Source organism: Tenrec ecaudatus, chromosome 9 (assembly GCF_050624435.1).
Source record: "Tenrec ecaudatus isolate mTenEca1 chromosome 9, mTenEca1.hap1, whole genome shotgun sequence".
NCBI classification, from domain to species: Eukaryota; Metazoa; Chordata; class Mammalia; order Afrosoricida; family Tenrecidae; genus Tenrec; species Tenrec ecaudatus.
Window position 1 is genome coordinate 43202044 of NC_134538.1, and position 21324 is coordinate 43223367.

Below are 21324 nucleotides of genomic sequence, written 5' to 3' on the forward strand. Positions count from 1 at the left end.
AAGGTGGGGAAGAGAATTTAAGTGTGTATACATACATATGTCAACTCTGCCTGCTTAGTAGAAGCCCCTTTGCACTTGCTTCTCATTTGACCCATTCTCTGTACAGCTGCTGAGTCACCTCGTCTTGCCTCTGACCCCGCCAGCTTGATACCTTTGCCTTCTATGTCACTAACAAAACTCTAGTGACCTTCTTACCTGGATCCCTGTGCTAATCTGTGGGAAGATAGGGCTAGGTAGGATAAGTATGATGGATGTAAAGCTTAGGAATCTTGGTTTTAAATCATAAAAAAACCCAACTCAAACTGGCTTAAGAATCAAAAGGCTTTATTGTCACAGATACCTGTAAACTTCAGAGGTTAGGGTTGGCTCCAGGTGAAGCTTGATCCAGGAGCTCAGTCTATGTCAAAGTACCTAATTTATTTTATTCTTTATGCTCCACTTTCTGTAGGATCACCTTAAGGCCGGCCACCTCGTGACTGCCAGCGCTCCTGGGGTTCCATGTGCCCTCGTTAAGTGGAGGTTCTTTGTGACGGGGCTCCCAGCATAAGCCCTTTAGATCCACTCTGCTCAGGTCAGCCTGAGATATACATCCATCCCTAACCAATCACTGTGGCCTGAGGACGATGCATGCTCATTTGCTTACTCTACACCATGGACTACACTGTGCTTTCTTTAAAAAGGCCAGTCTCTTCAGTCACCAGGCCTAAATGAAAACCGTAAGGGGGGAGTTGCAGAGGAGGATGCTGCTAAGAAAGACAAGTGATCAGCGAGACCTACTGCCTGTATCCATCATAGTCTTCCTCTTGATCGGGTCTCAGAAGGAACAAGAAGGGGGTCACTCCCCTTTAGGGACTCGCTCTCTAGGCTCCGTATGAAGAATGACAGTCCCTTGCTTCCATCTCTTCTCAGAGTGGAGCAGCTTCCCTTTCGTGTTTCTGAACTTCCCTTTTCCCCTCATTACTAGTACACCTCCCCCACCATCTTTCACCAGGACTAGTAAAGCTATTGACTTCCTCTTCATTTCATTAAATTCATTCTGTATCCCCCCCCCCAAGAAAAGAGACTAGAGGAGCCCCAAAGACCATTGCCCTGGGTCAATGCCTAACTTGAGACTACAGACCCTTCTTGATGTCAGCATAGCACCATAAAGCAAACACTAACGCCCATGAAGAACATGCTTCCTAGAATAACCGACCACATGCGACTCACAGGACAGCATGTGCCCAAAGCCCAAGATGAGAGGGCAAGGAGGGACAGGAACAAGAAATGAGGAAACCCAGGGACGAAAGAGGGAGAGTGCTGACACATTGTGGGGGTTGCAACCAATGTTAGGGAACTCTTCATCTGTGGATTATTGATTGGAAAACTAATTGGCTATGGAAACTTCTACTAAAGTTAAGTGTTAGAAAAAAAACCCAACAAATCAGATTGTAACCATGGTGCTACTCTGTCTCCCTTGCTAGTTTGTGTTGGCTTCCGCTGTCTGCATCATCTAGGTTTAACCCTTGGGCTCTTGGAGCAGTTTCATCCTGCACCATGCTGCTAAGGTGCGACACTAGCCGGAGGCTGCAAAGTAATGACCATGCATTGTTCCTGTCAGTCACCTCACAACCTTGCCAGCGCACATTGCCAATGGTCAGTCATGTCACAACCTCGTGAGCATGCATTGTCTTTTGTTTTCTGGTCAGGAGGCCTAACAAGATCTGAACTCACAGATCAGGCCTTGGCTGTCGCAGCCTCATTCAGGACTGTGGAGTAGAAGCTGGATCGAACCAGACATAGAGTATGAGCTGAGGCTGGTCATCTGGAGACATGGAGTAGATAAGCAATCCCTGTGTAAGGTCAGAAGGTGAGGTATGGCCAGTCCCACCCCAACTTAGCCTGTGAGCTTCGGAGAACTACAGGACAGTGGATGGAGGCAGCCCACAGGAAGATCCCGCATGGGCATGTCCTCTTAACACATTGACCCTACACCCTTCTAAGCAGGGTCCATTTCAAGCTTATCACCTCCTCCCAGGTCGGGCTTGGGAGGGGCTGAGAGGCCTAAGAGAAGCAGAAGTACACACAGAACTAGTGTATTATTTTTACCCACTGCATGACACTCAATCACAAGGCTTTATCTAGTCACGAACATTTAGATTGTCTCTCTTTGTTCTATTAAAAGCAAAGCTGTGGTGAATAAATTCTACTAGCCTCCACTGAGCACTTCATTTTCCCCAGGTCTGCTTTTACATACTCCGGTACGTTGTATAGGTTTTATTACTAGGCAGTGCACGTTTCATGTGCATTGCCCCGCCCCCCGCCCCCTAGGCAGGTTATAGTTGTTATTGGTGGGGACTTGGGATGGCCTTTTAAATGCATACATTGTATTTTGATATTTCCAACTCGGCCACTTTCTCCTCTTGTGCCCAGCTTGGCAACAGTAGGGGTCCTTGTGGGTTAGAAAGACCTGTCCTTTAAGAGTATGGAAGTACTTGCGTACATTTTCTTTTAAAATGTACCTGTTTTTACCCACTCAATGTGATTAAACATTCTGTGTTTGTTTGTTTGTTTGTTTACTGTGAGAGTTCCTTTAGCACACTGTATGTGAAAACTGGACACTGACCACGGAGCACAGAGAAGAATGGATGCATCCGAATGACAGTGTTTATTGAAGAATATGAACATTTCCATGGATGGTCAGAAGAACAGGTACATCTGCTTTAAAGAAATGCAGCCAGAATTCCCCTTAGAAATGAGGATGGAGAGGTGCTTACTGCGAACACGTCATCAGGAAGGGACCAGACGTTGCAGAGGGTAAAATAGAGGGTCAGCGAACAAGTGGAAAACCTTCAACCAGAGGGACTGACACAGTGGCTGAAACAATGGACTCAAACGTAATGCCAATTGTGAGCAAGGCACAGGACTGGGCAGTGTACATAGAGTTACCACAAGTCAGAACTAACTCAGTGGCATCTACCAGCCACAACAGAAAGCTCAGCTTGATCACCCAAATTGTTAGCCACTGGAACCGATGAAATGTATTGAGCTGTCTGTCTCCCCTACCATGATGTGAAATCTACCTTGATAATACAACAGATTCTTCTATTTATTGAATCTCTTTTCCAATTTTCTCTCCTGATTCATTGATCTGTTGGTTTATTCCTGGATCAGTACTAGGACTTTATTTCTTATTAGAAAAGCTATAAAGGCTTATTACAGAAAGATCAGCAAACACACAGATGCAAATACATACACACATAATAAGCAAAACTCACTTATGATACCATCTACAGATAAGTATCGATTTTGCCTTGGTGTCTATTGCTGCAAGTGACTTAATTTATGTGAGTGTGTATAAATATATATTCATAAAGTAAGTGCCATACAAACAGTTATGTAAACATTTCATTTTCATGATGTATCAGGAGTGTTATCAGTAAAAAAATAATGCTTCTTTAAAAACTTATTGTGGAATCCCCCAATACAATAGCACCTCGCCCTGCTAAGCAGCCATTGCAAGATACCCATCTTCCCGACATGATCACTGAAGACAGCCGTGTGTGTAAGCAAATGTGGTGAAGAAAGCTGATGATGCCCGGCTATCAAAAAAAGATATAGCGTCTGGGGTCTTAAAGGCTTGAAGGCAAATAAGCGGCCATCTAGCTCAGAAGCAACAAAGCCCACAGAGAAGAAGCACACGGCCTAAGCGAATACAAGGTGTTGAATGGACCATGTAGCAGATACAAAGGAACAAAAACAATCATTGTGTGATCACCTTCCTCACATAATGGCTGAAGACGAAAGTGTGCATAAGCAAGAGTGGTGAAGAAGGCGGATGGTGCCCGGCTACTGAGAGATATAGCGTCTGGGGACTTAAAGGCTTGAAAGCAAACAAGCGGCCATCTAGCCCAGAAGCAACCGAGCCCACACGGAAGCAGCACACCAACATAGGTGACCATGAAGGACAGAGGAGACCAGGTCTCCAACATCAAAGGTGGGGTGGTGGTGAGAATCACATCACCGTGAAAGAGGGGGAGTGCATGATGGGGACCCAATGCCCACCTGTAGAGAGCTGAACACCCCTTCCAGAGGGGTAGTGAGGAGGAGATGGGCCGCACAGGGTTCAGTGTAACAACAATGAAACTCAAAACCTTCCTCTAGTTCCTGAACGCTTCCTCCCCTCCCAATCATCATGACCCCAATCCTACCTTGCCTTGCGGAGCTGGTTGTACCAGAGGATGTACAGCGGTGCAGTGGGGATCTGGAGGCACAGGGAATCTAGGACAGACGAACCCTTCAACACCAGCGGTGGGAGTGGCGACACCAGGAGGGAAGGGCATGTAGAAAGGGAGAACCGATCTCGGAGATCTATGTGTAACCTCCTCTCTGGGAGATTGGCAAGGGGGAGGCGGGTGAGGGGAGACGCCGGGGAGTGTAAGATAAGATATAATAATTATTTATAAACTATCAAGGGACCAGGGGTGGGATCGGGGAGGGAGGGGGATGGGGGATGGGGGGAAAAAAAGGGAAACCGAGCTGATTCCAGGAACCCAAGTGGAAGGTGAATTATGAGAGTGATGAGTGCAACGAATGTATAAGGGTGCTTTGCTCATTTGATGTATGTACAGACTGTGATAAGAGCCTTATGAGCCCCAATAAAAAGATTTAAAAAAAAAGAAAATCATTAGGGCAAAGAATGTACGGATGTGTTTTATACAATTGATGTATGTATATGTATATGTATGGATTGTGATAAGAGTTGTATGAGCCCCTAATAAAATGTAAAAAAATAAATAAAATAAAAAAATTTAAAAAAAGATAAAAAAAACTTATTGTGGAAAAATGTATATGCACTTATATATAACATATGCCCTATATACACACAATATATATATATAATGATCATATATATAGGTCATTTCAACTATATATGTGTATTGATGTATATATATTAATGCTACCAGATTATAAATAAATCATATAAAACTTAGTTTGACTTGGTGCATATAATTATATATAATCTGGTAGAATTAATTACATTCACCATGTTGTGCAACTCTCACCACTCTCTATTTCCAAAAGCATCTCCTCACACCAGACACAGCCTCAGTACTCCTTCAGCCATGACTCCCCAGCTCCCTCTCTGTAGCCTCCCCATTCCAGTCTCTGGGAACCACCAATGAGCTATTGCCTCTATGCCTTTGCCTAATCTAGATATTCATATAAGGAGCCCTGGTGGGTTATGCACTGGCTGCTGCCTGCAAGATCAGCAGTTCAAAACCACCAGCCACTCCTCGTGAGAAAGATGAGGCTTTCTACTCCCCTAGAAAGTTATAATCACAGAAAGCCAGAGCGGCAGTTCTACTCTGTCCTGTAGGCAGGCTCGCTATGAACCAGAATCAACTCAAGGGCAGCGTGTTATGAGAGTAAGAGATGCTCCATATAAGCTGGGTCATACCTTATTTGTCCTTTTGAGTCTGCCTTATTTCACTTAACATGAGATCTTCAAGGATCTTTCACGTGGGAACATATTCAGGACTCCCTTCCTCTTTAGGACTGTGTAGCATTCAACTGCAGGGTTTGACCACATCTTGTTTTCCCACTTGTCTGTTGATGACCTGTCTGCCCATCTCTGTGTAGTGTTAGTTTTACTTGGTGCACTTAATGGATTTGAATTAACTCAAGTACTCGAGATCTCCGATGCTGACAAAAGTGTTTCTGAGTTGATCAAACATTAGAAGCCATCTTCTCCTGAATGGAGAAGCATCATTCAGAGAAAAAAATTGCTCCCTGAACCTCTATCTTCTTCAGATCCTGGTTCAAAAAGTCTTCACGTTCTAGTTTGCATCTGCTGCCGTTATGGATTGAAGTGTATGTCAGCTTGGCTGGGCCAGGATTCTCAGTGGTGTGACAGTTAGGAAATGTTGAGACCATTCTCCCTGAAGCGATCTAATGTGACAGCCCATTTGTTTTACAGGAGTGTGTGTGTGTGTGTGTGTGTGTGTGTGTGTGTGAGATGCAATGCGCTGACTCATGTCTCAGCTTTAATCTCATGGCTGGGAGTTTCCTGGAGGTGTGGCCTGCATCACTTTTTCCCTTACCAGAGACGAAGGGAGCTCACTGTCACCCAGGAAGAAGAGCTGGGAGCAAGTGTGTCCTCCTTTGGACCCAGGGTCACTGTGCCGAGAACCTGCTAGATTTGGGGAAAGACAAGAGGCTTGCTGGTAGAATGAGGTGCCTCAGGCACTTTCGGCAGAGCTAAATGAGCTTTGTAACTCTCACCTGAGCTGGGCAGGGGCCAGGCAACGAGGACCGTGAGAGGAGGCCTGCATGACGAAGGGAGGTTGGCCTACATGCTTCTTGATCCTCTCCCTAAGTCGTGGCTTACTGGTTTTGCTCCCAAGTTGTTTACTGGCACTTCACTAATAAACCCCACAGGCATGAGTATTATCATAAATATCATGAATTCTGTGAGACCACTGCACACGATTAGTGCACCCAGTAGAGAAGTAGAGAGGGCTCTGGGAGGGGCGGCCAGGTCAGAATTGGTGAACAGGCTGGAGGGCTCAGGTATGTTTGACCTCCTCCTTCTCCTGGGACTCAGCCTTTTAGAGGTATAGCGCGCACGCACACACACTCACACACACACACACACACACACACACACACACACACACACACCTCCTTTTTACACCAATGTCTGATGCTGTACACCATGTTCTGCACCTTTGTTTTTTCGCTTAACAACATACCTTGGGGATTATTCCACATTTATAGTGACAAATATCCAAAGGTGGTCCCCAAGGAATCATGCCTCCTGTTTCTATTCACCAGTCCTTGAAGGTGGGCTGTCACTATGACTTAGTTGTAAGCTATCAACTGTGATGGGGCCCATGAAACAGCAGGACTTCTGAGCACAGGTCAGAAGAAGCCTTGCTGCTTCTCCTTTGGTCTCTTGAAACCACCCTCCCTCCATCGATGCTGTGCCATCGCCACTCATTGAGACTGTTGCCTTTCCAGCTGTTGCTGTGCTTTAGTTTAGCTGTCGTCAGTTACAGTATAGAAAGATCTTTATAAGGGTGATACACTAGAGGCAAACACTTGGGCTACGCTGTTATTTTGTTTAATGATGGCTTTGTAGGATAATTCCAGTTTAAAGTTTATAGGTGATCGCTGAGGATTTCTCCAGCCTCAATGGATGAAACACTTTCTCAGAGCCTTGAGCTGCCAGGTAAGGAACCTGGCCACCTTGTAGAGATGATCAAGTAGAAGGGTCCTGAGACTTCAGGAGGAGGAATTGCTGGGGGTGAATTTGAGACTAACCTGTTACCCATTCTCAAGGCAATGGCATGAAATGCCACCCAATGACCTTCATGAATGCCATGTGGAAACAGATGCATCAACCTTACTTGAATACGTGGCTCACAAAATCATGAAACATTTAAAAAGTATTTTGGCCTTAAGTGGAGAGCAAATGTTTTGAGAACGATGAGGGCAATGAATGTACAAATGTGCTTTACACAATCGATGTATGTATGGAATGTGATAAGAGTTGTATGAGCCCGTAATACAATGATTTTTTTAAAAAGTGTTTTAAAAAAAAAGAGGTCAGGTGCACCTTAGTCCTCTAAATGCGCATCCTTGTGCATCAAGAATCTAGAGAGGTCTTCTGCAGCAGATCGACTCAGTGCAATAGCTTTTGATCTGACTGTTGTGTCCAGGAGCATTGATTGTGGATACCAGCAAGACAAAATCCTTGACAACTTCAAGCTTTTCTCCATTTATCATGTTACTTATCGGTCCAGTTGTGAGGATTTGGGCCTTCTTTGAGTTGCCATCTACACTGAAGGCTGCAATCCTTGATCTTCATCAGTGCGTCAAGTCCTCCTTACTTTCAGCAAGCAAGGTTGTGTCATCTGCATATTGCAGATTGCTATAAACCTCCCTCCAGTCCTAATATAGCATCCTTCTTCGTATAACCGAGCTTCTCTGGTTATTTGCTCAGCACACCGATTGACCAAATATGGTGAAAGGCTACAATCATGATGCACACCTGTCCTGATTTTAAACCATACATTATGCCCTTGTTCTGGTGACACAACTACCTCTTGATCCACGTACAAGTTCTGCAGGAGCATGATGAAATGTGGAATTCCCATTCTTCTCAAGGTTATGCACAGTTTCTTATGGCCTACACTGTCGAATGCCTTTGCACAGCCGATGAAACACAAATACACACCTTTCTGGTACTCTCTGCTTTGAGCCAAGATCCAGCAGACATCTAACTTGTTCCAAGTCCTCTTCTGAATCCAGCCTGAACTTCTGGCAGCTCCCTGTCAATGTACTAGTGCGACTGTTGTTGGATGATCTTCAGCAAAGTTTTACTTGTAAGCGTTATCAATGATATTGTTCTATAGTTTGAGCATTCTGTTGGGTCATCTTTCTTTGGAATGGGCACACATATGGATCTCTTCCAGTTAGTTGACCAAGTAAATGTCTTCCAAATTTCCTGGCATAGACCAATGAGTTCTTCCAGTGCTTCTACAGCTTGCTGAAACATTTCTATTGGAATTCCATTGATTCCTGAAGCCTTGTTTGTGGCTACCTCCTGAAATGGGAGATTGACTATTTCTTTTTGGTACACTGACTGTATTCTTTCCATCTTCTTTGATGCTTCCTGCGTCATTCAATATTTTGTCCATAAAATCTTTCAGCATCGAAACTTGAAGCTTGAATTTTTTCTTGAGTTCTTTCAGTTTAAGATATGCTGAGCATGTTCTCTGAAAGGTTTCAAGGTCTTTGAACATTTGTTTCTTTTTTCTTAAAATCATTTTATTGAGGGCTCGTACAATTCTTATCACAATCCATACATCAGTTGAATCAGGCATATTTGTACATATGTTGCCTTCATTCTTTTCTAGACATTTACTTTCTATTGAGTCCTTGATATTAGCTCTTTTGTTTCCCCCTTCCTCTCCCTCATAACCCCCTGATAGATTGTGCATTGTTATTAGTTTCATCTCTCACATTGACTGCTGTCTCCCTTCCCCCATGTTTTCTGTTGTTCCTCTCCCTGGAGAGGGGTGTATAGTGATGTGTCGATCATTGTGATCGGTTCCCCCTTTCTCCCTTCCTCTCCCCCTCTTTCCCCTACCCTTCTGCTATAACTATTCCCACTCCTGTTCCTGGATTCTGTGTCGTGAGTTCCTATCCCTTTCTTTCTTAAAAAATTCTTTAAATTGTTTTATTAGGGACTTATACAACTCTTATCACAATCCACACATACATCAATTGTGTAAAGCATATTTGTACATTCATTGCCTCATCATTCTCAAAACATTTGCTCTCCACCTAAGCCCCTGGCATCAACTCCTCATTTTTCCCCTCCCTCCCTGCTCCCACCTCCCTCATGAACCCTTGATAATTCATAAATTATTATTTTGTCATATCTTGCTGTGTCTGACGTCTCCCTTCACCTACTTTTCTGTTGTCTGTCCCCCCGGGGAGGAGGTCACATGTAGATTCTTGGTTCCCCCTTTCCAACCTATCCTCCTTCTACCCTCCCAGTGTCGTCACTCACACCACTGGTCCTGAAGGGATCATCCACCCTGGATTCCCTGTGTTTCCAGTTCCTATCTGTACCAGTGTACATCCTCTGGTCTAGCTAGATTTGTAAGGTAGAATTGGGATCATGATAGTGAGGGAGGAAGAAGCATTTAGGAACTAGAGGAAAATTGTATGTTTCATCGTTGCTACATCGCACCCTGACTGGCTCATCTCCCTGAGACACTTCTGTAAGGGGATGTCCAGTGGCCACTTCACACTCCCCACCTCATTCACTATGATAAGATTTTTGTTCTGATGATGCCTGATACCTGATCCCTTCGACACCTCATGATCACACAGGCTGGTGTGCTTCTTCCATGAGGGCTTTGCTGCTTCTGAGCTAGATGGCCACTTGTTTACCTTCAAGCCTTTAAGACACAAGACGCTATATCTTTTGATAGCTGGGCACCATCAGCTTTCTTCGCCACATTTGCTTATGCACCCATTTGTCTTCAGTGATCATATCGTGGAGGTAACCAAACAATGATATGATTTTTTTGTTCTTTGATGCCTGATACCTCATCCCTTCAACACCATGTGATCACACAGGCTGGTGTGCTTCTTCCATGTGGGCTTTGTTGCTTCTGAGCTAGATGGCCACTTGTTTACCTTCAAGCCTTTAAGACCCCAGACGCTATATCTTTTGATAGCTGGGCACCATCAGCTTTCTTCATTTGCTTATTCACCCGCTTTGTCTTCAGTGGTTGTGTCAGGAAGGTGAGCACCATAGAATGCCAATTTAATAGAAGAAAGTATTCTTGCATTGAGGGAGTACTTGAGTGGAGGCCCAATGTCCTTCTGCTACCTTAATACTAAACCTATAAATATAGACTCATAGGTCTATTTCCCCATCCTCATATATAAATATATTTGCATATGTAAATGTCTTTATTTAGACCTCTATATATGCCCTTTGCCTCCTAGCTCTTTCCTCTATTTCCTTTGACTTTCCTCTTGTCCCACTATCATGCTGAGTCTTCATTGAACATTTCATTATAATATTTTTTTTCTCAAGCTGCTCTTTGAAATTTTCTATTCAGCTCTTTGACTTTATCCTTTCTTCTATTTGCTTTAGCTATTCTATGATTAAGAGTATATTTCAGAGTTGCTTTTGATGTCCACTTTGATCTTTCTTTCCTGTCTTTTTAATGATTCACTTTCTTCACGAATGATGGTCTTGATGTCCTCTCACCGTTCATTAGGTCTTCTATTCAATGCATCAGATCTGTTCTTGAGATGGTCTGGAATGTCAGATGAGAGAGGAACTGAGGTCATATTTTGGCTCTCATAGATTTGTTTTAATTTTCTTCAACTTCTACCTGAACTTACATATGAGCAATTTGTGGTCTATTCCACAGTCAGCTCATGACCTGGTTCTAGCTGCTGAATTTTTCTCCATAGTGTCTTCCCACAGATATAGTTATTTTGATTTATGTGTATCTCCTCTGGGGAATTCCATGTTATAGTCAACTTTTGTGTTGTTGAAAAAGGTAGCTATGAACAAGTTGTTGGTTTTGCAAAAGCCTATCATGTGATCTTCAGCTTAATTTCTATTACCAAATCCATATTTTCCAACGACTGTTCTTTCCTCTTTGTATCGAACGTTTACATTCCAACCACCAATGCACCAAGATGCATTCCAATCAGTGCATCTTGATTCCCTGTTTGATCAATTTCAGTCTGAGGAAGTTGGTAGAATTCTTAAGTTTCTTCATCACTAACTTTTGTGGTTGGTGCATAAATCTGATGGTATTGATTGGATTTACCTGGAGACAGATAGAATCCTATCACAGAGAGCATTGTACTTCATGATGGATTTAACAAGATCCTTTCTGACAAAGAATGCCATACCATTCCTCTTGATTGTGTTATTCCTGTCACAGTAGATCACATGATTTTCAAATTCAAAATGGCCAATACCAGTCCATTTCAGCTCATTAATGTCTAGGGTATTGCTCTTTATGAATTTCATTTCATTTTTGATCATTTCCTTTTCCCTAAATTCCTACTTCACACATCCCTGATCAGTAGAAGATTTTGGCATCTGTTGCTCCTCACCTTGAGTTGTACCCTATCAGCAAACGAAGATCCCATAGGCTCCACCCCCACAGACTTTACCAGATTCACATCACCATGGTCTACACCCCAAGAAATCAGCTCTTCTTCAATCACATTTTGCTTGTCCTCAAGACCTGAGGGGCCCATAGTCTGGCACTATCTCTGATAGTATGCTGCTTCCTTTGTTCAAGCCAGCAGTTCTTAACCTGTGAGTCACGACCCCTTTGGGGGGGGTCGAACGTCTCTTTCACAGGGATCGCCTGACACCAACAGAAAACACATATTTCTGATGGTCTTAGGAACTGAGACACCGCTCCTCTATCCCTCTCCAGCTGGGTCTGCCCCCATGCAGATCCACCCACATACGAGTACCAGGCATGAAGACTTACCCATGCTACACCGTGCTTCAAGACAAAATTTCATTTATTTGTCATTAGAAATAAATATTTCACAATATATAATAACATATTGTTTTGTGATTAACCACTATTCTTTAATTATGTTCAATTTGTAGCAATGAAAATACATCCTGAATATCAGATATTTACATTATGATTCATAATAGTAGCAAAATGACAGTATGAAGTAGCAACAAAACAATTTTATGGTTGGGGGTCACCACAATATGAGGAACTGTATTAAAGGGTCCTGGCATTGGGAAGTTTGAGAATCACTGGTTTAAGCTTTCAGTATCTGACAATGCTTCAATGTTATGCATAGAATTTCAGCGGCTTCTTCCACCGAAGTGGAGACTTCTTCCTTGTCTGTTCTTAGTCTGGAAACTTCAGAAACCTGTTCACGTTGGGTGACCCTCCTGGCATTTGAAATACCAATGACGTAGCTTTTAGAATCACAGCAAACATCAACAAACTGACAGACAAGTGTTGGCAATTTTGTGGCAGTTTCCACGGGAGGCCAGCGGCTCTTTGGCACGTTCCTTGGGCTCTGCTGGCAGACAGCAAGCAGCATGGCCCCTAACCGCCAGTCTTCAAGCCTGCCGCAAATGAAGAAGCCTAAGGTGCAGGAGACCCCGGCCCCCCAAGGAAGAAAAAGAACAGCTGGAAGCAATTGAACATATTGATGAGGTACAAAATGAAATAGACAGACTTAATGAACAAGCCAGTGAGGAGATTTTGAAAGCAGAACAGAAATATAACAAACTCTGCCAACCATTCTTTCAGAAGAGGTCAGAATTGATCGCCAAAATCCCAAATTTTGGGGTAACAACATTTGTCAACCATGCGCATGTGTCTGCATTGCTTGAGGATGAAGAGGCTCTGCATTATTTGACCAGAGCTGAAGTGACAGAATTTGAAGATATTAAATCAGGTTACAAAATAGATTTTTATTTTGATGAAAATCCTTACTTTGAAAATAAAGTTCTCTCCAAAGAATTTCATCTGAATGATAGTGGTGATCCATCTTCAAAATCAACTGAAATCAAATGGAAATCTGGAAAGGACTTGACGAAACATTCCAGTCAAACACAGAACAAAGCTAGCAGGAAGGGGCAGCATGACGGACCTGAGAGTGTCTTTACCTGGTTTACCGACCAGTCTGATGCCGGCGCCGATGAATTAGGAGAGGTCATCAAAGATGATATCTGGCCAAATCCATTACAGCACTATTTGGTTCCTGATATGGATGATGAGGAAAGTGAAGGTGAAGAAGATGAAGAAGAAGAAGAAGAAGGGTTTAGAAGATATTGATGAAGAAGGGGATGAAGATGAAGGGGAAGAAGATGAAGATGATGACGAGGGAGAGGAAGGAGAGGAGGATGGAGGAGAGGATGACTAACAGAACACTAATGGATTCCAACCTTTTTAATTTTCTTCAATCCCTGGGAGCAAGTTGCAGTCTTTTTTTGTTTTTGTTTTCTTCCTCTTGTGCTCAATCACCCTGTTCTTGAGGTCTCTTTTCTCTACACCATGGTTCTCAACTTATTTGGGGGTGGAGGGAATAATGCCTTGTGCAGAATACAGTGGAAAAGAACCTCTACCCCCTTGTGTTCAAATTAATTTTTGTCCCTTCCTGTCTCAACAAAAACTATGGAATCAACACACCACCGTGCTCTGTGGGAAAACAAAACCCTCTGCTCCCTTTGCCCTGCTGGCAGCTGGAGGGTGCTCGGCCCCTGTAGCTTCTTTCCTCCTTCCTCTGTACATTGGGCTCAGAGATTACACTGTGTCTCTATGTGAATATGGACAGTTAGCATTTACCAACATATATCTGTCTACTTCTCTTGTTTAAAAAAAAAGGAAAAACAACTTTAAAAAAGGGGGTTATAGAAGGTCAGCAAAGGGTGGGTTTGAGATGTTTGGGTGGGTTAAGTGGCATTTTGAAAACATGGGCTTCTCCTTTGGCATGCTTAATTGTGATGTTTAACGGACAGCCTTGCAGTTTAAGATGACACTTTTAAAATAAAATGCTCTCCTAATGATGACTTGAGCCCTGCCACTCGATGGGAGAATCAGTAGACCCTGTAGGATCTTCTTTGGAATTGACATTCTCTATTGTAATTTTGTTCCTGTTTATTTAAAATTTTTCTTTTGTTTCACTGGAAAGGAAAGATGCTGTCTTTAACGTTAAAAGTGTACAAGTTGCTTTGTTACAATAAAACTAAATGTGTACACAAAATTTTTTTTGTAAAAGTGGGAAATTAAGCAATACTTTGGGAATCTACTTGAAATTAAAAAAAATTCACTGGTCAATGTTATTTTTTTAATATTTATTTTCTGTTACCATTAATTCCTTTAAGATGAGATGATTTTGCAATTTCAACAAAATGCAAAATTTTGAAGTGTTTTAACTGTCTTTTATAGTATTTTTATATTTTTTCGAATGTGTATGTAATATGTATAAATATTTATAATATGCATAGGTTTAAATTATTTTATTTTTTAAATTATTTTTTGTTTGTTTGTTTAAAGGTTTCGGTCGCCTTTATTGTTACGAGGTAGGGCCCTGAGTGGGGCCTTGCAAGCTGATGCATGTGGTCCTCCAGGGATCACGGGGTGGTCACGGTTGCAGACATGATCGCCACAACGGAAGGACACGGTCCAGGAATGCAGGAAACATGATCAGACAGGTTGGGGTCAGGGCCGGCCCCTCACTCCTGCTTCTTGAAGTTCTACAGGTGCGACAGGACACAGCTGGACCGCAGGAAGAAACACAGGAAGAAGGAAGGTGAGCGCAAGGACGCATTCCATGGTCTGGAGCTGCTCCGCGCGGAGTGGACCTGGGCGCGCAGCACCCGGGGCCACCAGGCCGAGCCCGCCAGCTATCAACCCGGCTCAAGGTCCGGGAGTTTTAAATTGTATAATTGTGTTTTAATTATGTTTATAATAAATTGACTCCTCTAAAACAAATTCCATTGGAAATCTTCTAGGTTCATAGAAAAGTTCCACTTAAACCCTCTAGGTAGTAGAGCTTTTAAAAGTGTACTTTTTCTTTAATTATTTTTGACAGTAATATTAACTCTTTTTCAACATTCATTTTATGAACTTATTTTTTATAATCTTACACTTTGGACAAAAACAAACTGAAATGTAAAATATTACTAGTTTTAATAGGATATATGGAATTCAAGAAAAGGTAAGTGATGTTATATAGGTAAATTAAATGTATTCATTAATTAAAAAGAAAACAAAAACGGGTCTCTATTTAGCTGTAAAGCCTAAAGTCAAAAGAAGAGTTTTGCCTCTTCCTCAAATGTGTTTTTCCCTTATGTCCCCAGCTTTATTATTCATGGAAAACATCTCCCAATCGGTATCTTCCCTCATGTGTCTCTAAGGATAGATCGACTCCCTTTCTTTAGAAAAGATCCGGTATTCTGCTGCAACGGTGTTGACCCCCGAGGCGCCTCAAACTAACACACACTGGTTCCTCCGAGAGCCCAATGTGGGGTCATTGATAGCTGCCATGGGCTGGCCTTGGCCCTTGACACCGCCATACACAACAGGGCTGAAGGCGGCAGCGCCTGCTCTGTTCCCATCATGGGTTTTGGAGTGGACCACACACAGGGTTTTTATCGGCTGCTCGTTAGAGGTGGATCACGAGACCTTTCTTCCTAACCAGACTGGGTAAACTCCATTTAAACCTGTTCAGTATGATAGCTTCGCTAACAGATGGGAAACGGATGCACTTAAGGTATTTTGACCGGAAATCAAACTTACGTTTCCTGCACGGAAGATGAGAATTCTACCACCGCCCTCACTGTTACCCCGAAACCAACCAAGCAAACAAACCTACTGGGAACGAGTTGATTCCAATCATACAGGAACCCTGCAGAGTAGTGGTTCTCAGCCTTCCTACTGCCGCGACCCTGTCATACAGTTCCTCAGGGTGTGTTGACCCCCAACCATAACATTATGTTCGTTGCTACTTCATCACTGTCATTTTGCTACTATTATGACTAGGCAGGATGTATTTTCATTGTTACAAATTGAACATAATTAAACATAATTAAAGCATAGTGATTAATCACAAAATGAAATTCCATATTGTGAAATGTTTTATGGGTTTTCCCATAGCGACCCTGTGAAAGCATTATTCAACCCCCCCAAAGGGATCACGACCCACAGGTTGAGAACCACTGCTGTAGAGGGTTCTCCATCTTTATGGAGATTCCATTTTTACTGGAACAGATGGTCTCTTCTTTCTCCTGAGGATTGATCATTGGGTTTGAATAACTGACCGTGTAGTTAGTAATCTAACACCCAACACTGGTACTAAAGCTCCTTCAATATGTTGCTAGCTGTGGTGGAGTGAGATTTCTCAATATGCTTCTTCTACTCAAGCCTTGTGGCTCCCCCCGGGTTGATGGGGTGGGACTCTGTGCGTAGGGGGTGTGTGGCACTGGCGGAGAGGACTGGTCAGTGTTTACTGCCATCCCCCTGGCTGTAAGGAGGAGCCTTCTTTGAAGCAGCAACAGAGAGACAAAGCCTGAAGACCTTGGAAGAGCGCCCTCAAGATCCCTGTCTGAAGAGGTGGAGGCTGCTGAGACCAGATGCATCCAGACTGTGGTACAGAGACTCCCAGGAGCAACGCGGAGCTCCTTACCAGTTCCAAGCTACGGAACTGTGGGACCGAGTGACAAGTGGGCTGACTTCCTGGAAAAGAAGGCAAAGGCCAAGAGACCATGTGACCGAGACACTGAGAATGGAGAGAGACTTGGCTGTTGGCTGAGAAGACCAGTGACTATATCCTTACTGTTTGCCAATCCTGATTTGTAGTAACCCCTTATTGGTGAGTATTGCCTGTGAGCTCCGTGTCGGAACTACTGAACCCAGCAGAGATGTAGGGAAGATTCACTGGAGTAGGGAATGCAGGATGCACCAGAGAGGCTTGGCTGACCCCTTCCTTGCGGCAATCGGATATGCCTGCCTCCATACCTGTACCACCCTAGCTGCCAATAAAATAATACGTTCTCGGTTGAGCTTACAATATCTCCATATAAGGTTAATTCTGTTTTCAAATTAAAGTTTAAAAATCTCTAAGTAAGAGCTTTAATTTAATTTCTTGGGCTATAGCATTACTTTGGTTTTTTTTTTTTTTTATCTTTTCCACTTTCTTGAATTAGGCATTAAAAATTTTGGTCACAAACCACATTCTTTTGCAACGTTTAATGTACTATGTTTTATGCGTGTGATTAAGTAGCCTTGGTAGCGTCGTGGTTAAGAGCTAAGCTGCTAGTCAAAAGGTCAACAGTTCGAACCTCCCTGTGGGGAAAAGATGCGGCAGTCTGCTTCTGTAATGCTTACAGCCTTGGACACCCTATAGATAGGGCAGCTCTGCTCTGTCCCGGAGGGTCTCTAGGAGTCCTTCCTAATCACTGGTAACAAGTTTGGATGTCGGTTGTGTGTGGTTGTTCCGTGCATCAAGCCAGCTGCAACTCATAGCAATCCTGTGCACCACCGAAGGAAATACTGCCTGATCCTGTGCCACCTTCAAAAGTGTTGTCATATTTGAGCCCATTGCTGCAGCCACCAAGTCATTCTGTCTTGCTGAGAGGCTTCCTCTTTTTAACTATCCTTCTACTCTACCAAGCATGATGACCTTTTCCCAGTGACTAGTCTCTCCTGATATTGTGGCCAGAGTACATGAGGCAAAACCTTGCCACGCTTGCTTCTGAGGAGCATTCTGGCTGTACTTCTTCCAAGGCAGCGTTGTTGATTCTTTTGGCAGTCCATGGTACTTCCAATATTCTTCACCAACACGGATCCTTCTGTAGCCTTCCCTACTCAATGTCCAACTTTCACATGCACATGAGACCATTAAAAATAGCAAGGCTTGGGCCGGTGCACCTTGGTCCTCAAAGTCACCTCTCTGCTCTTCAATACTCTAAAGAGGTCTTGTACCCACTGCAATGGGTCATTTGAATTTTTCGCCATGATTGTCTACTTACAGTCAAGACTGTAGATCAGTGTTTCCCAAAGTGGGCCAGACCGCCCCCTGGGGGGGGCGACAATCAGGGGGACAGCAAAAACAGATACCTACACTTTACCCTCGATTGTGGGCTACAGTCTAAAAGTTTTTAATTGCCAGGGATGCTGAGTAATTTTCTCTTTTTTTCCTGGAAAGAGAAAGGGGGAGAAAATGAAATGTTTGGGAAGCTAAGATATACATTAAGATTAAAAATAAGTAAAACAAAAATAGCCCTATGGTTCAGAAGGAAGAAAAAGCTACATATAAGGTTCACTCTTTCGTTTTTAAAATAATCATTTTATTGGGGGCTCTTACAGCTCTTAAAACCATTCATCCATTGTGTCAAGCACATTTGTACATTTGTTGTCATTCTTCTCAAAACATTTTCCTTCTACTTGAGTCCTTGGTATCGGCTCCTCATTTCCCCCCTCCCTCCCCACCCTCCCTCCCTCATGAACCCTTGATAAATTATAAATTATTTTTTTCATATCTTACATCATCTGCTGTCTCCCTTCACTCATATTTCTGTTGTTCATCCCCCTGGTAGGGGGTAGGGGATTAATATGTCGATCATTGTGATCACTTCCTCCTTTCTCCCACCACCTTCCCCCTACCCTCATGGCATTGCTACTCCCATTACTGTCCCTGAGGGGTTTATCTGTCCTGGATTCCATGTGTCAAGAGCTCTTATCTGTACCAGTGTACATGCTCTGATCTAGCCAGATTTGTAAGGTAGAAGTGGGGTCATGATAGTGGGGGGAGGGGGTGGGGAGAAAGCATTAAAGAATTAGAAGAATGTTGTGTGTTTCGTCAATGCTATACTGCACCCTAGCTGGCTCGTTCCTTCCTTGTGACCTTTCTGTGAGGGGATATCCAGTTTTCTACAGATAGGCGTTGGGTCTCTCCTCTGCCCCCAACCCCCATCCCATTCGCAATGATATGATTATTTGTTCTGGGTCTTCTGATACCTGATCCCATTGACACCTCCTGATCACACAGGCTGGTGTGCTTCTTCCATGTGGGCTTTGTTGCTTTCCACCAAGATGGCCACTTGTTTATCTTCAAGCCTTTAAGACCCCAGATGCTATATTTTTTAATAGCCGGGTACCATCAGCTTTCTTCACCACATTTGCTTATGGGTCCATTTTGTCTTCAGCAATTGTGTTAGGAAGGGGAGCATCACAGAATGCCAGGTTATTAGAACAAATCATTCTTGTTTTGAGGAAGGACTTGAGTAGAGGCCCAATGTTTGTCTGCTACTTTAATGCTTAACATATAAATAGATGTACATAAGCTTATATCCCTATATTAATATATATTTACATATGTATGTGCCTATATTTATACCTCTATAAATGTCCTTTGTCTCCTAGTTCTTTCCTCTATTTCCTTTTAATTTCCTCTTGTCCCACCATCATGTTCGACCTTCCTTCAGCTTTCAGTAATTCCTCTCAGCTAGTGCATAAAGTTCACTCTTATAAACAGTAAAGGAAAATAGAGTTTCTCTGTCTAACAATAGCTCCAAATAGTATTATGACCCTTGTCAGGTAATCAGCCCTGACCAGAGAATGACTCATCAAAACACCGAGGCCTGGATATGAGGACTCTTGCTTCCTACCAATCTCCTAAACGAAGATTCTCGTATCTTCAGTAACTAACCCTGTCTGTCAAGTCAGGACAAGTAACTGGAAGCTTCTAGCCAGTATCAATGGGAAGCTATTAAAACACTATCATCTTTGATTTGAAAGCAAACTTAAACAATTGCATCAGACCCTACAGTGTTTATGTGTCCACAGCAGAATCCGGAATTATAGCAAGTAAACCCAGCTCCAGGGGAGGCAGTCACCATCTGGCAACCGAGGACAACAATAATATTAAATCTCATTATGTAGTCACTGTTCATATCCTCAGTGAAGCTATTGTATTTTATTTTAGGAGAAAACAAATAGGTGATTATACTTGTAATCCAGATTTTAAGTTAAGGCTCATCATTTTATAAAAGAAAAGGGGTAACCAATTTGGACGCTGGAAACACGAGGCTTTCGAAGGTTCCCGCGCTCCAAGGCAGCATGCTGTGTGTGCAGGCGGGGACGGCGGGCCCACCTCTACTGGCAAAATGGTCACTTGGGACATTTGGACCTTGGGGATGCAAAATAAGACTGTACACATTGAGAATAAAGGGGACATATTTAGCACAGATGTCTAGTTCAGCTGGTCAGATGGCTTGTCTATTGGCAAAGGGTTACAGTCAGGGAACATGCCTCAGATATGCTCTAAAGATATTTATTGACTGTAACACAGGCATTGATCTATGTCATCAAGTCTTGCCTGTGTTTGAAGAGCTCTAACCCATTCATTGCTCCATGAGAGAAACGTGTGGTAGTCTACGTCAATAGAGATTACAGCCTCACAAAAGAATCATATTATTGTGAATGAGGGGTGGTGAGGCCTGGAGACAAAGCCCATCTGTAGGCAACTGGACACCCCCTCACTGAAGGGTCGTGAGGAGGAGATGAGCCAGTCAGGGTGCAGTATAGCAACAATGAAACATACAACTTTCCTCTAGTTCTTTAATGCCCCCCCCCACTATCATGACCCCAATTCTAGCTTACAAATCCAGCTAGACAAGAGGATGTACACTGTTACAGATAGGAGCTGGAAACACAGAGAATCCAGGACAGATAAACCCCTCAGGGATAATAATGAGAGTAGCGATACCAGGAGGCTAAGGGGAAGTTGGGGGAGAAAGGGGGTACCGATCACAAAGATCTATATATAACCCCTTCCTTTGGGGACAGGCAACAGAAAAGTGGGTGAAGGGAGACATCAGACAGTGTAAGACATGAAAAATTATAATAATTTATAAATTATCAAGAGTGAGGGAGGGACTGTGTGGGAGGGAGGAGAAAAAATGAGTAGCTGATACCAAGGGCTCAAGTAGAAAGAAAATGTTTAGAGAATGATGATGGCAACAAATGTACAAATGTGCCTGACACAATGTATGGATGTATGGATTGTGATAAGAGTTGTACAAGCCCCCAATAAAATGATTTTTAAAATTGTAGAAGGCGATGGAGGACAGTGGAAACCCAAAATCCATCTGCAGAGCATCTAATTAGATTAAACCTGTGGCAGATCCCTTCTTGCCACAGTCAAGGTCCTCGAACACCTTTACTATCCGAGGTTATTGTGAACTTGACTGTGTGGATCAAACACGGCATCACCTATCACCTGTTCAGTTGACCTCCCCAT

General features: G+C 43.1%; 1 pseudogene; it reads left to right on the top strand.

The window, feature by feature from the left end:
- The first annotated feature begins 6792 nt into the window (after nucleotides 1-6792).
- On the top strand, nucleotides 6793-13443 carry LOC142457270 (protein SET-like; annotated as a pseudogene).
- The last annotated feature ends 7881 nt before the right edge of the window (nucleotides 13444-21324 follow it).